This window comes from Colius striatus, chromosome 3 (genome assembly GCF_028858725.1).
Source record: "Colius striatus isolate bColStr4 chromosome 3, bColStr4.1.hap1, whole genome shotgun sequence".
Classification (NCBI taxonomy): Eukaryota; Metazoa; Chordata; class Aves; order Coliiformes; family Coliidae; genus Colius; species Colius striatus.
In genome coordinates, this window is record NC_084761.1 from 6,823,041 (window position 1) to 6,836,403 (window position 13,363).

Consider the following 13,363-nt stretch of genomic DNA (forward strand, 5'->3'; position numbering starts at 1 on the left):
CCTCCTCACTGTACATGCCTTGCTTTACATGGCTGCTAAGGAAAAAGGGACTTATTTCCTTCATCTGCAAGTTGGTAGTATGTGGGGTAATATGCTTATGGGAGACTGGAATATTAGTGGGTTTGTTATGTGAAACAGAAGTAGCATATCAAGTCTGAAACTGCAAATGATCATCCAGGATCACAATTGGTTGACAGAATTGCTAAATTAATCCAAACTTAGACATTAATACTTTACTGTACTTCTTTTAGTATTGCCTCCTTCTTAATTACCAACTCCCATGCTGTTATTTGATCATCATAACAATTAACAACAGCTGCCAGATTAAAAAACACTATTTCACACTACAGCAAAACATTGAAGGATATAAATCATCTTACCTCCCCCAGAGAGAGGCACAGCAGTGTTGTGTCAAAAGAGGGACTGATAGATTTATTCTTGGTCCTTCATGCAGAGAATTACAAGGAGAATAAGCATTCACTGCCAGTAATGGTTCTCTTGGTATAAACAACCAAAAATAAATGTTTATGATGGAAAAGCTTCACATTTAAAAATGGCAGATCTGTCCTGATTAAGTCATCCATTACCTGATGGATTCTCTAACTGCCACCAGAAAACAGGGAGGAAAATGATGATTGTCCTGAAAGAGTACAGGAAGGATACAATTTTAAAAACTAAAGTTGCCTGATTATTTTTACTATAGACAGAACTGATACATGATTTCAACTGCTGTGATGTCATTGCTGAAGGAATCTTCTCAACTGTCTTGCAGAAAAATGCCTGACCTGCTGTTTGGCCAAGCTGTGATATAGTCTTGGTCCGTAAATCAGCTTTGCAGGCTCATGTTGTATTTGACCACATAAATCACTGATCTAAATCTTACATTTAAGCTTTCTCTTGTTTTAGGTGAGGCAGCAGCCAGACTTCCTTTAATGAATTGCTTTGATCCAACCCTGTGCATGTAAGGCAAGTAAGGAATTACACAAAATCAGCACAAGTGTCATAGGTACAGAGCTAAAACAGTGATAGCAATGTGAGGATTAATACCCATTTACCGAAGAGATGACTAACTAGGACAAGAGGAAATGGCCTCAAGTTGTGCCACAGGAGGTTTAGATTAGACATCAGGAAAAAAAAAAGTCACTGAAAGGGTTATCAAGGGGTTGAGTCACCATCCTTAAAAGTATTCAAAAGATGTGTAAACATGAAGCTTAGGGATATCGCTTAGTAGTAGGCACAATGATCTTAAAGGTCTTTTCCAAACCTAAATGGTTTTATGATTCATTAAGGTTAAGAAAGCACTTCAGCATATTTGCTGGAAGCCTTGAGTGACTTCTTGCATATGGGCATCAAATATCCAGGGCACTTCTCAGTTGAAATGAGTCCTGTCTTATCAGACTAACCCTTTGTGACAAGCAAGGCAATCAGTAAACAATTGAATACCCTTACAGACCAACACCAGTAACAAAAATAAGTGAAACAGAAACCCTCATATGATGGTTGCAAATGCTTTGGGATTTTGAGAACTGGCTGATCTGCTGTAACCACAGATTCACAAGTCTTGACTGTATATACAGCTCCTCCTGAATTTGCCCTGCAGCAAAGTCATGTGATGTGTCACAACCAGAACAGAATCTGCAGTAACTAAAAATAAGCTGCTTCGCTGCTAATTCATGGCTCAGTTTAATCCAGCTCATAAAAAAACTTTTCAGCATTGGTTACCAGACCAATGATTGTCAAAATGATATCACATTGATTATCACAATGAGCATGACCTCGTTAATTGCCGTAGGGGTGGGTGATGTCAGTTATCTTCACAAGCTTGTGACACTTGGTTTTGGTCCCAGATGTTTGTTTATCAAGTCAAGAGTTCTCTCACTAGCTTATGTTACCCATATCTGTATCTATCAACAGTAGACTCATCTGACCTAGTTGCTTTGTCACTTGTTTGATTGTCTTCAGTACTTCAAAAGCACCTGGCAATATTGGGTGACAAATCTATTACCAGAAGCTGTTTACACCTCTGTATGTTATACATAAATGGTGAGAAAGCTTATTAATCCACCTCCTCTCCAGTAGCTCTGCATGACCAATCAGCAAGAACATCTATCCTAAAGCTAGAAATGTCTCTGCCTATCTTCAGGACCATGAATGTTAAAGTTTCTTTAATCAGCATGGGATTGACACTACTTGTCATTAATTTCAGTCTTTTTAAACATAAAATTGCTTCTGCGTTCAAATTAGATTTTAAGTTAGATGATTTTATTTGAGGCTCTTTCTTAATTGAATTGTATGTGAGCTCACAGCAAAAACTTGTTCTTGGTAACAATTTGTGATTTACTTTTCAAATGTTTGGTTTTACCATAAGCTTGCCTTATTTTACATTTTAGAAGAAACAAAAGTTGTGCTGCATCTAAAGGACTTCTACAAGACAAGATCTGCTGATCTTTGTGATCTCTGCATGAAAAGGGAAATGATCTCATTCAGCAAGCATAATATTTTGACAAATGTTGGAGTTTTTAAAGCTTTCATTGCAGAACAAATCCTCATTGCTTTTGGAAGGGACTTTTCAGTCTCTAAACAATGCCTTAAGAGTTGTCACTTGCTTTCCACCAAGAAAGAATTGAACTAGTATGGGTCAATAAAGACTATAGACATCTTAATTTCAAATAAAAATATTTGTACAACTTGCTAATGTCTCTAATAAGAAGAATATTTTTGCTTTCATTCTTGAAGCAAGGAAATGTTAGAAAGTATTTTCTTTTCATTATTATTAGCCCGTAGCAATTATGCTGCTTTGAATGAATTGTTTCAGATTTGTTCCCAGATGAACATAATTCTAGGTCATTGATTTAAACTTAATACAGAATAAAACTGCAGATAATTTTGCATTTTATAGTTTTACAACCAACAACCATTTTTTCATATCCTAGCAAAAGAAATCCAGCTTCCTCAAAAGTAAAGGAACCAAACAAGCTCAAGTAACTTCAAACACGTGGAAGGAGGATTGTTTGCACTGAGCTACAAATATGTACTATTTTACATCTTGCACATCTAAGCAATTTTATCACACACACATAAAATCATAGTCTTTTAAGTATTTGTCTAAAGGATTCAGACATAATGAGACTTGTCCACAAGATGGCATGCACTGTGCCCAAAAGGAACTGGCACCGAAACATTTTGCAATATCTATAGGACAAAAGGCTTCAGTGTAATTATCCTTCTTCATTTCATTATCCTTCCAGGCAAGCACAGAAGAAAATCTGTTTGTAATTATTTTGATTATTTCCTTATATAATCTGAACATCTGCTTGCCTCAGAGACCTTAGTTCACATGGAAAAGAGAAAATGTCTGTCATCCATGGGAACCGGTTTTTCTTTTTGAGATTTCAGGTGGCTGTAACCAAGTTGTCATACCCAAGAGGCAAAAAAGATTGTAAGGAGAAAGATTTTAACCTTATCAAATGTCTGTTTTTACCAGTGTCTATCATAACCTAAGGAGAAGCAGGAAAGAGTGGGAAGAGAAAGAGCTTAAGGTTCTGAACCCCAAAAAACTCAATGAAAAAAAACAATGCTTCATAGGAAGATGAAACTAAGAACAATCTAACAGAATTTCTCCTTACATAACTGATAACCAAAAAGGCATAAAATTCTCAGTCCTAAGTATGTCTGTTCAGATTAAAAGTAAAGTAAGATATAGCCCACACCACCACCACCCCACCCACTCCCACATCCTGCCACAGATACAGAAATGTTGACAACTGACCTATCTAGCCCCTTTGGATCTCATAGTTATATGAGACTCTGCTTTGAGATAAAGTTTGCAGAGAGATGTAATTTCTTCTATTAGACTCACCTCTGAAGCTCATTTCCAAGTCTACATGCTTGTCTTCAGATGAGGTCCCGTGTGCCTTAAAGTCACTTTATCAGTTAGCCTGATAAAAGGACTTACCACTCTGCAAACTTGATGTTTCTGTCTGTCATAACTTCAGCATTACTATTACTATAGAACAGCATTGCTTCTTTCATTTGCTTTAAAAATTTTCATTTATATGAAACTTCTACAGTTTAGGACCATTTCCAAGCCTCAACTCAAGCTGAAACAGCTCTAAGTATATGAGCATGTCCTTTTGACACCAGACTGAAGAGGCAAAAGGACACGGAGCTGTCTGGGCTCTAATACAAAGCAAGGTTTCCCAGTTGAGCTCACAAACACTGGCACCAAGTGGCTGAAGCATAAATGTCCTGACAGATGCATTTACCAAAGTCTTGCAGGTTTACTGCCACTACAAGTATTCTCTGTATTTTTCTTACAGTAATCAAACAATAATCAACCCTCCAGCCCTCTTCAATTTGTTAGTATTTTTATGCATCTTTAACAAAACTCAACGCAACCAAAGAGCCAGGATTCTGAAATTAGTAATGCTACTCTTCCATTTCTACAAAGCAGCTGAAAGTCCTTTTGTTGTCATACAAATCATGAACATATCCCATTCAGTGACATGCATATTTGCAGAGTACTTTTCAACACAAGGCAATTGTACCTAAAGTAAGGCCTGAAAACAGCAGCACAAGGCTATTCTGAAAAAAGATTTCAGAATAAAGTACTTGTTCTAATAACATTATATATATATATATAAAAATGTATCTGACATTATTTGGTATGATTATTAATAAATTATTTATGTGGCATTTTCCTTACCAGTTTTCACTTCAACACACTCAAATAGCTTCAGGTCTGTAAACCTCTAGGCTATATGTAATGCTAATCCAAAGAGTGGGATTGATTTTCTGATGATAAAGTCCTGACATCCAGATTCATCTAACCTCAAATTCATCCAAATCCAAATAATGATATTGAAAACATTTTTGAAGGTAGAAATAATGAACGTCCTAGCCCCACATTCAGTAGGAAACACACTCATTGTATATTATGTTAATATAACGAGCATCCATCCTTTACCCTGTCTGATTCCAACACTCCCAACTCATGTAGCAATTCAAGTCCCTCAGTGAAGCTGTAGAGTTGTCCTTTTTCAGCAGAAGGGCCAGCTGTGGCTTCCAACCCTGGTGATTCCCATTCAACAGAAGTCCTACAATATCATTTTTCTTCCCCCTCTAGGTTGACATTGTTGTCATTGCAAACTGGCATTAGTCCAAACCAAAACCATTGGACAGGTTTCCCCATCCATCTGCTTTGAAGCAGGGTAAAGAAAAGTGGCTTAATTAATTATCATTGGTGGCTCTTCAGAAAACTGAAATGTATTTGGTTTCTGCCTCAAAGGAATGCTTTCAAGGGAGTAGGAAATTCTTGCTAGAAGGGACAATTTTATTACAAGTCTCAGAGGTCAACAAGGGTTTTGATGTGTCGATCATGAGATATTTTCAGCTGGGTATATGTGAAGTGGCTAAACCCCACAGCATTGTAACTGCAGCAATTACAACAGGCCTGAGAAGCACAAGACCACTCCTACAAGACAAAGTCCCTTTCTAATGCTGACATCACATTTCTGTTCACTCTTGCTCATTTCACAGCAAAGAGCAGAGAAACACCACTGTTTTAATGGATATACAGTCAGAAGGACAAGGGTTATTCTGTGCCAGTATAGGTTCCTCCACTGGCCATGCCTGAAGTTTTGAGAAGAGATCTGCTGGGTAATAAGTGTTCAGAGTGAAGGAAGATTTCCAGTAGCGCCAACAAGGGCATCTCTCAATTCAGCATGGTGACACATGGGAGAAATGTACAGTCGGTGCTCTGAGCTGTGAACTAGCTAATAGTGAGTGTGAAGTGCAAATGCCACTTAGAAGAAATTTAAGGTTAACAGCTTTACAGACTTGTGAAAGTGCCCAGCATTGATGCAAGAGAAACAGATACAAGCTAAAGGCACTTTTTTTTTGACATTTAAACTAAAGACACTGTGGAAACCTGGGGCTAAATTTCATCTTCAATAAGGTTAGGGCTCTTCGTGAGAGTGAAACAATATTATTGCTTACAATTGTCACTCACTCCTCCAACTCCTACTTGCACTCATATGCTTTATTACAGCTAATGAGTTCTCTTAAGTCTACATCAGGTCTGCTTATGGGCTCGGGGAAACCAGGAACAAACTCCCCAACAAGAAGTACTTGAAAATAAGAAAGCTACACAAGGGAACAGCTGAAAAGTAGAATAAAACATTCATTTACCGAATTGCTCTATGATATAGGAAGTGATTCCACTGCACAATCCTACCCAAATAGCTGACCTCCAGCAAACTACATGGGAAAGAGAAATCCACAGTTTGAAGATGAGGCGAATCAATAAGAACATCAAAGTTCTTCTGTTGTGGATGATTATTATGGCACTGTGTTTTGAGCAAATGTAATGGGCAGTCCAATATTCATTGGTGTGGTTCATGATAACCAAAAGGAGAAAAAGAGAATTTAAAAATCACTCTGGTGCAGATGTGCAAGTTACACCAATTGTTCCTTAAAAATAAAAACCCACCAACCCATCTCACCGCCAAGCTTCCTCACAACTTTGCATCACACATACAAGAAATACAATCTGCATGAACTGTTTCAGCTCTAAAGTGGGAGCTATATGTCTGTGTAATGTCTGCTCTCCATTTCCAATACACACAGATGTACAGTGTGCAATGAAAAACTCCCATCAGAACAATCTTCTACTCAAACACACCAAATTCTCTTTGGTATTCCATCTTATTCAAAGTTATACTGCACCATGAGGTTACTAGTGGCTGTCAGCAACAATATCAGTATGCTGCCTATCCTAAGAACTTGAAAAATGACATGAAAAGTTGTTCTAGCAAACCAGACATTTTATTTTATCTTCTAGAAAAGAATGTAAGTGTGGGCCTATAATTATGTACTGTAACTGATACTATTAAAACATTCTCTACTTATTTGTTTCTGAGTTAGAATATGCCTACTTCATTCCAGAATGCCCAAATCTCTCAATGTTGAGCCATTCTTGATTAGTTTAGATACTGGGTTTGGATACCCAGAGGAAAGGCAGAAATGTCAGTTATGTGAACAAACTGGAGGAGCAATGTTAAATCAGTGTGCAATCAGCATCTAATTTACCCATGTAAAGGAATAACAGTAATGTTATATAATTTTTAATTGTCAGTCTGTCGATATTTTTCTGTTCTAAATATGACAAAATCCTAAGGAAATTGAATGAAAATGGACAAATTGGTGAAACTCCTGCAGACACATTTAATTTCTAGTCTCAGTGTCCTACCATGAGCATTGTAAGAAACTATAGTATATCTTTTTATTATAGTAATGAATCAGCTTACAGATTCTGCATGCGAGGCATACAGCAAAATAATGTGTTTATTCCAGCTCTTTCAAGCCTATTCCCACAGAACACATTTTGTGGTACTGTATATAAAATGTGAACTCAGGTCAGGCTTTGTTACAGATTCAATTGTTAGCTGTTCTTGGGAGATATGGAATGGGTCTCATTTATGTGAATGAATTAGTTGAGACAGAGGAAAAAAGTGTCTTTAAAACTATATTAGTGGGAATCGTGTTTTCTAACCACTGTCTTGTGCCTTCCTAGAAGAAAAGGCTCTGTACAGCAGATTAGGATTAGAAACTTGTTTCTACCTGTAGCAGCTTCTGCCAGGTCTTCCTGTCGCCACAGCATTGACAGAATCAGGCTTTTGGGTCAACTATCTGATGGTCAACTATCATATTATGGGTCAAGAATAGAGGACAAAAAGGAAAACGTAAGATGGATATTATGAAATTATTCCTTTCCTCTCCATACCAGAGTTTAACTTTAGTAGTTCTAACAGCACATTTAAACTTTCAAAGGAAGCAACCCGTTTTCAGTGTGGAAAGTCTCAGTACAAAAATAACATGGGGAAAAAAAGTATATACACTTTCACTGATTTACTAACAGACGTGGATTTACTTCAAAGACTCTTATTAAATTCCCAAAGTCAGACTAATGAGATTGAGGCAGATTTTGAGATGCCCACCAAGCCAAGTTCCATCACATTCATGGTTTTGCAGGATTAGTCTGTCAGAAGGGAGTGATGTTGTAAAGCAGAAGACAGCTGTCATAAATCATGAAGAATTTATTCACCTGTATCACAAGGATCATTTACTTGCCCCCACACCTATAGGTAGAAAGTGAATGCCAATATGAAATATCACAGAGATTCAATGATTTTCCCCTTTTTAAAGAAGCACTGACAAGTTCTGTGTTAGAGTAGGAGGGGCTGAATTTACTTATTAATAAACACACTGCTGTGTTAATAGGCTGTCACTGGACTATTTTAATTTGGCAACAACAGCCCTGTGTAGAGGCTAGAATTTGTAGTGCCCTAGTGTTAAACAGTTAAGCTGCACTATCATCCTGCTGGAAGTGAGGCTGTCTGTTCAACCATACATTATTAATCTGGGAACCAATGACCTGAAAAGAAGTAAAAAAAGCTCACTTGTCTTTGCTTCAGTACAAACACAGTAGATGTTTTGAGCTGTGGTTATCTGAAGCACTTATGAAGAGCAACTCAAAAAAACTCTCCTCAGCAAGAGCTGCATTGAATTCTCAATTATACAGCAAAAATTGGATGATGACAGCCACTCTGCCAGGACTGTAACTGACAACAGTTCAGTTGCAATGCTGCACTTTTCAGCAGCTCTGTGAAAACAAACTTGGAAGTACAAATGATTAATATAAAACTGGAGGATATATTAGTTAAAGCTGCCGTGTCTGGGTTTCCAGGATAATGTAAATAGGCTTCACAGGTAATAATGAGAATTGATCACACCAGATTTTTTCAGTTGAATTAGACAGAATTAGCATCTGAGAAATATGATAGTGCAAAAAGATAGAGTTCCACCACTTCATCAGGACACTTCATATCAGAATCCTACCAAAAGGACTTAAGCATCAGCTTTTAGATCTTCTTTCAGGCATGTATTTGCAACATAGAGTTAGATCTTCTTCTTTTAAGTGAAAGGCCAGTGTGCTGCTAGCAGCTAAACCTCCAGAAGATTACTAAAGATCACAACAATAGTATGAGATCGGTGCTAAAAGAAGCAGGTGAAAAACTCTTAAGAAAGCAAACTAACTGTGATGGGGGAGAATCTCTCTGCATTTCTCATCCTTCAGAAGTTTACTTCAGTGAGCACCAGTGTACCTCCTAACCCTTACCATGCCGCTCAAGTTGGTAAGTGTATGAGGCTTCCCGTGCCTCACTCAGGCTGATGTACTGCATCAGTAGCTCTTAGGAGTACTCTGTGTAGCTTCAGACTTCACAAGAGTGTGTCAGCACAATCCACAGCAGGAGCTTCCTGTGGGTTTAGATGAATTGCCCACAGGCAGCCTGCACCCAGTTGGCTAAGCAGACAGGAGTTACTTAAACACCTGTGGTAGCCTTTGAAAAACCTTACACAGCAATAGAAATGGCAAAGGTACACATTTCTCCTGTGAAAATCCCAGTTACTCAAGTCAGAAAAGTGTCTGTGATTTCTTTCTCACAATACATGCCTACTTTTTCTATAATGGAAATGGAGTGATACTAAGGCACTTTCTTCTATCACATAGAAAGAGAGGCTGTCCAAACGATGTTAAGACATACTGGCTGAGGGCTATATGAAGTAAAATAGTACCCTGCTATTCTCCTGTCCCTCCATATTCCTCTCAAGTTGTCATGAAACTGGATTGCCTCTGTGTTTTAGGAAGAGATCCAGAAATAGCTTTCTAGATGTTTGTTGTCTTTCTGGTCACTTTGTCTGTGCTGTTATACAGACCGTGCATCATTTGTTATCTTCTGTGGCATATGTCAGACCATGTGTCAGCTGCAACATGCTGTTGTTGAAGGTTTAGTTACTGTGGTGCTAGATCATGGAATAAGTTACAGGAGCTGCACCTGTAAAAAAAAAACCGAGTGGCCACGTCACTGCCAGAAAGCACAACAGTTACTTAGTTGCCTGGCTGCTCTTTCACAATGAAAAGCAAACTCCACTCAGTGCCAGAGCCTGGATTGCTTGCTCCCTCTGCGTGCCAGTAAGCAAGCATATTGTATCCCTAACCACCAGCTATAAAGGATCTGTAAAGCTTTGCTGCTCTGGCTGAAAGGTCACACGGTGCAGAGGAGCCAGTGTCCCTGGTCCTTTGTCCATGCAGCAATGAATATTTTTAACTCTGGGCAAGATTGCAAATGACACACACCTGCAGCCTGGGCTGGAAAGCTAACAAAGCATTTTTACCTTCTTCCCCCAAAAGAAAGAAAACTCAAACCCCAGCACCTTCAATCTCTAACATTCAACATATTTATCAGGTGATGTAATTTAAACAGATTTTGTGTCTCTGATGAAGAGAAGTCACTAGTAATGATTAAGGACTAACAGCATATACCCAGCTGTAAATTCTCTTGCCTGTTTTATTTTGTATGAATTGCCAAACAATGGCAGTGCTGCATGTGCTACACACAGCTCCTTAAGAGCTCATTGCCCTGTTTTAAGCTCAGGTCCACTTTCTAGTAAAGATTCGTGACAATGGGATTTTTGCAGGTTGCAAGTTAAAGAACCTATTTGTGGAAATCTAATGTGAAAGAGTTGCACTGTAACTACTCTGACAGCTCCTCAATCATCTCTCTCCAAGCGCCACTAGATGCATCAAACTTCCATACCTGTTTTAAGACCCTAGAAGAATATATAACACTACAACAAGAAGTAAACACGTGAAGGCATTCTAGATCATCAGTAATACAGAATGTTATCCTCCTAGGCAATGAATGTGGCTGAAGCCCATCAGCTGCCTCTAAATAATTCAGAATGCCATTTGACCACATCGAAGCTCAGTGTTGATTTGCACTCTTGCTTTCCTCTTGAGTAATGTATAACTGAAGATTGATTAATTCAGTGATTAATCTCAAGCAGAAATAAAGAAAATCATCTGAAAGGGGGTGTAACATAGTCACAAGGGTGTTTAAGCACATTAGCATGCAGTCATTTACCAATGACATTCCATTTCAGTTCATCAAGCTTTTGCGTAGATTCCCCCTCAAATGTGTAGAAAAACCTTCCTCCTCCTCCTTCTCTCCCACAGAGAACTGCATCCAGAGATACAGCAATTTGGAGAAGCTTTATTATAAAGGGATATTTCAAATGTATATTCTCACAGACAAAGCCAAAAGAAAATCAATTTTTGCCAGTGTTTAGAACATTAAAATAGTTATGGATGTACCAAGCAACAATAGGTGAAAGAGAATTCACCAATTAAAGTAAGGATGATAAAATACGTTAATCAAAAAGGTAAGTTTTATCCAAGGAGATATAGGAGAGGAGGAGGAAACTCCAGGGCCAAACCCACTTAACTCTGCCCCTATAGAACACATTCTTTTGCAGTTTTGGAAAGAATTTGCTTGTCATGCACAGATAGATGCTTACTAAAGCCATGACAAAGGGAAAAAAGTGGATAAAGCCCATGTGTCAAAAGTAATGGGAGCAGCATTTCATCACAGATTTGGACATAGGCAAGCTTTATCCTACAGTGGTAAGTCCTCAAACAAATTACTGCAGAGACATACTCTGAGGCACAAAGAGAACACAACATTCTATGAGAGCTGGGCTCCTCAGCTCAAGAGGGACAGGGAAGTGCTGGAGAGAGTCCAGTGCAGGACCACCAAGATGACCAGGGGAATGGAACATCTTTCATACGAGGAAAGGCTGCAGGAACTGGGGCTGTTTAGTCTGGAGAAGAGGAGATTGAGGGGTGAACTTATTAACATTTATAAATATCTAAAGGGTGGGTGTCAGGAGGTTGGGACATCTCTTTTCTCTATAGTAGCTAGCAACAGGACAAGGGGTGATGGGATGAAGCTGGAACACAAAAAGTTCCACTTAAAAATAAGAAAAAACTATGTCACTGTTCAGGTGAGGGAGCCCTGGCACAGGCTGCCCAGAGGGGTTGTGGAGGCTCCTTCCTTGGAGGTCTTCAAGACCTGCCTGGACATGTTCCTATGCGACCTGATCTAGGTGACCCTGCTTCTGCAGGGGGGTTGGACTAGATGATCTCTAAAGGTCCCTTCCAATCCCTACCATTCTATGATTCTATGATTCTACAAAGAATGGCAGCATAAAACCATCTTTTTAGATTCCTAAAGGATGCGACACAAATACTTTATTCACCACTGTCACCTTTCAAGTGTTACTGAGAAGTCTTCCCAGTCACAATTCTTTCATACACAGGACACACATCCCCTGGTTCTCATCTCCAGTTTCTGTGTGCATGTAACACTCACCCTGTATCCCAAGCTGCAGCAGAATACTGGAGTCTGTTCAGCCACTCCCCAGGACAAGCACCCTGTGCTCTCAGAGCTGCTGGGCTGGGCAGCTCTTTTAGAGTGGATGACATAATGCCTTGGAGCTGAAAGGATCCTTTTGAAACAAGCTGTTTCTTTCAGAGCTGTGTACAGCCTATTTACTCTATTCCAGCTCATCGAAGAGATAATACTAAGAGCTCCCACTGCTCTCCTGTGAATTGCTGGAGTGATTGAAGTCCTGGTCAGGACAAAAACCCCAGACTTTATAATTTTACATGTTACGATTGTGTATATTAATATATTTTCTTTACAATCATAGGAAGAACTAGGGAGAAAAAATGAGAGTTGAAAGCAGATACTCTCTACTACTTTTCTTTCTAGGCCATGTAATTCCCCTTAAAAATGCTTAAATAATGCCTTGCAGCTAGTAGCACCAAGCCTTGAGCTTTGTAGTTCCTGTGAGCAGAGAACAGAGCAGTTTGTATCTAGGACATAATTGCTTTGCAATGAGTTAATACTCAAAAACCTCCAATAAAGTAAAAAATAGGTTTTATGTATTGAAAGCCTGTTAAGATTTAGAACTCCCAGAGAATCACAGTCTCTTTTAAATTTAACAAAACAATTTAAAAGATCCTTCCTCCAAATGCCTTCCAGCTAAATTTTAGGCCCTCTGTTGCTTTCCTCCCCCAGGGGAAAACATTGGATTGAATGAGCTCAGGGGGCGGACACCTGAGCCAACGCTGCAGAGCATTGCATCTTGTCCTTTAGCCTGCCTCCCTGGTAGCAACACAGCACGAGGAATCTCTATTGCCATCAGTAGTGGTATAAATGTATGCTGCCTAAAAACTAGAAAAGCAACATCTGGCAGATAGGTTTGCTTGGTATTAGGAAATGTTGACAAAAATATCTAAAAGAGCTTTGAAGCCCTGAAGAATTGTCTCTTTTCACACCCATAGCAATCAGCCAACTTTTTCAAACCCAGACCACTCCAGATAAATCTCATATACCTTTCCATTAGATTCCATCCTATTATATACAGGCAACTACCCTTTCCAGATTTTTAATCATTA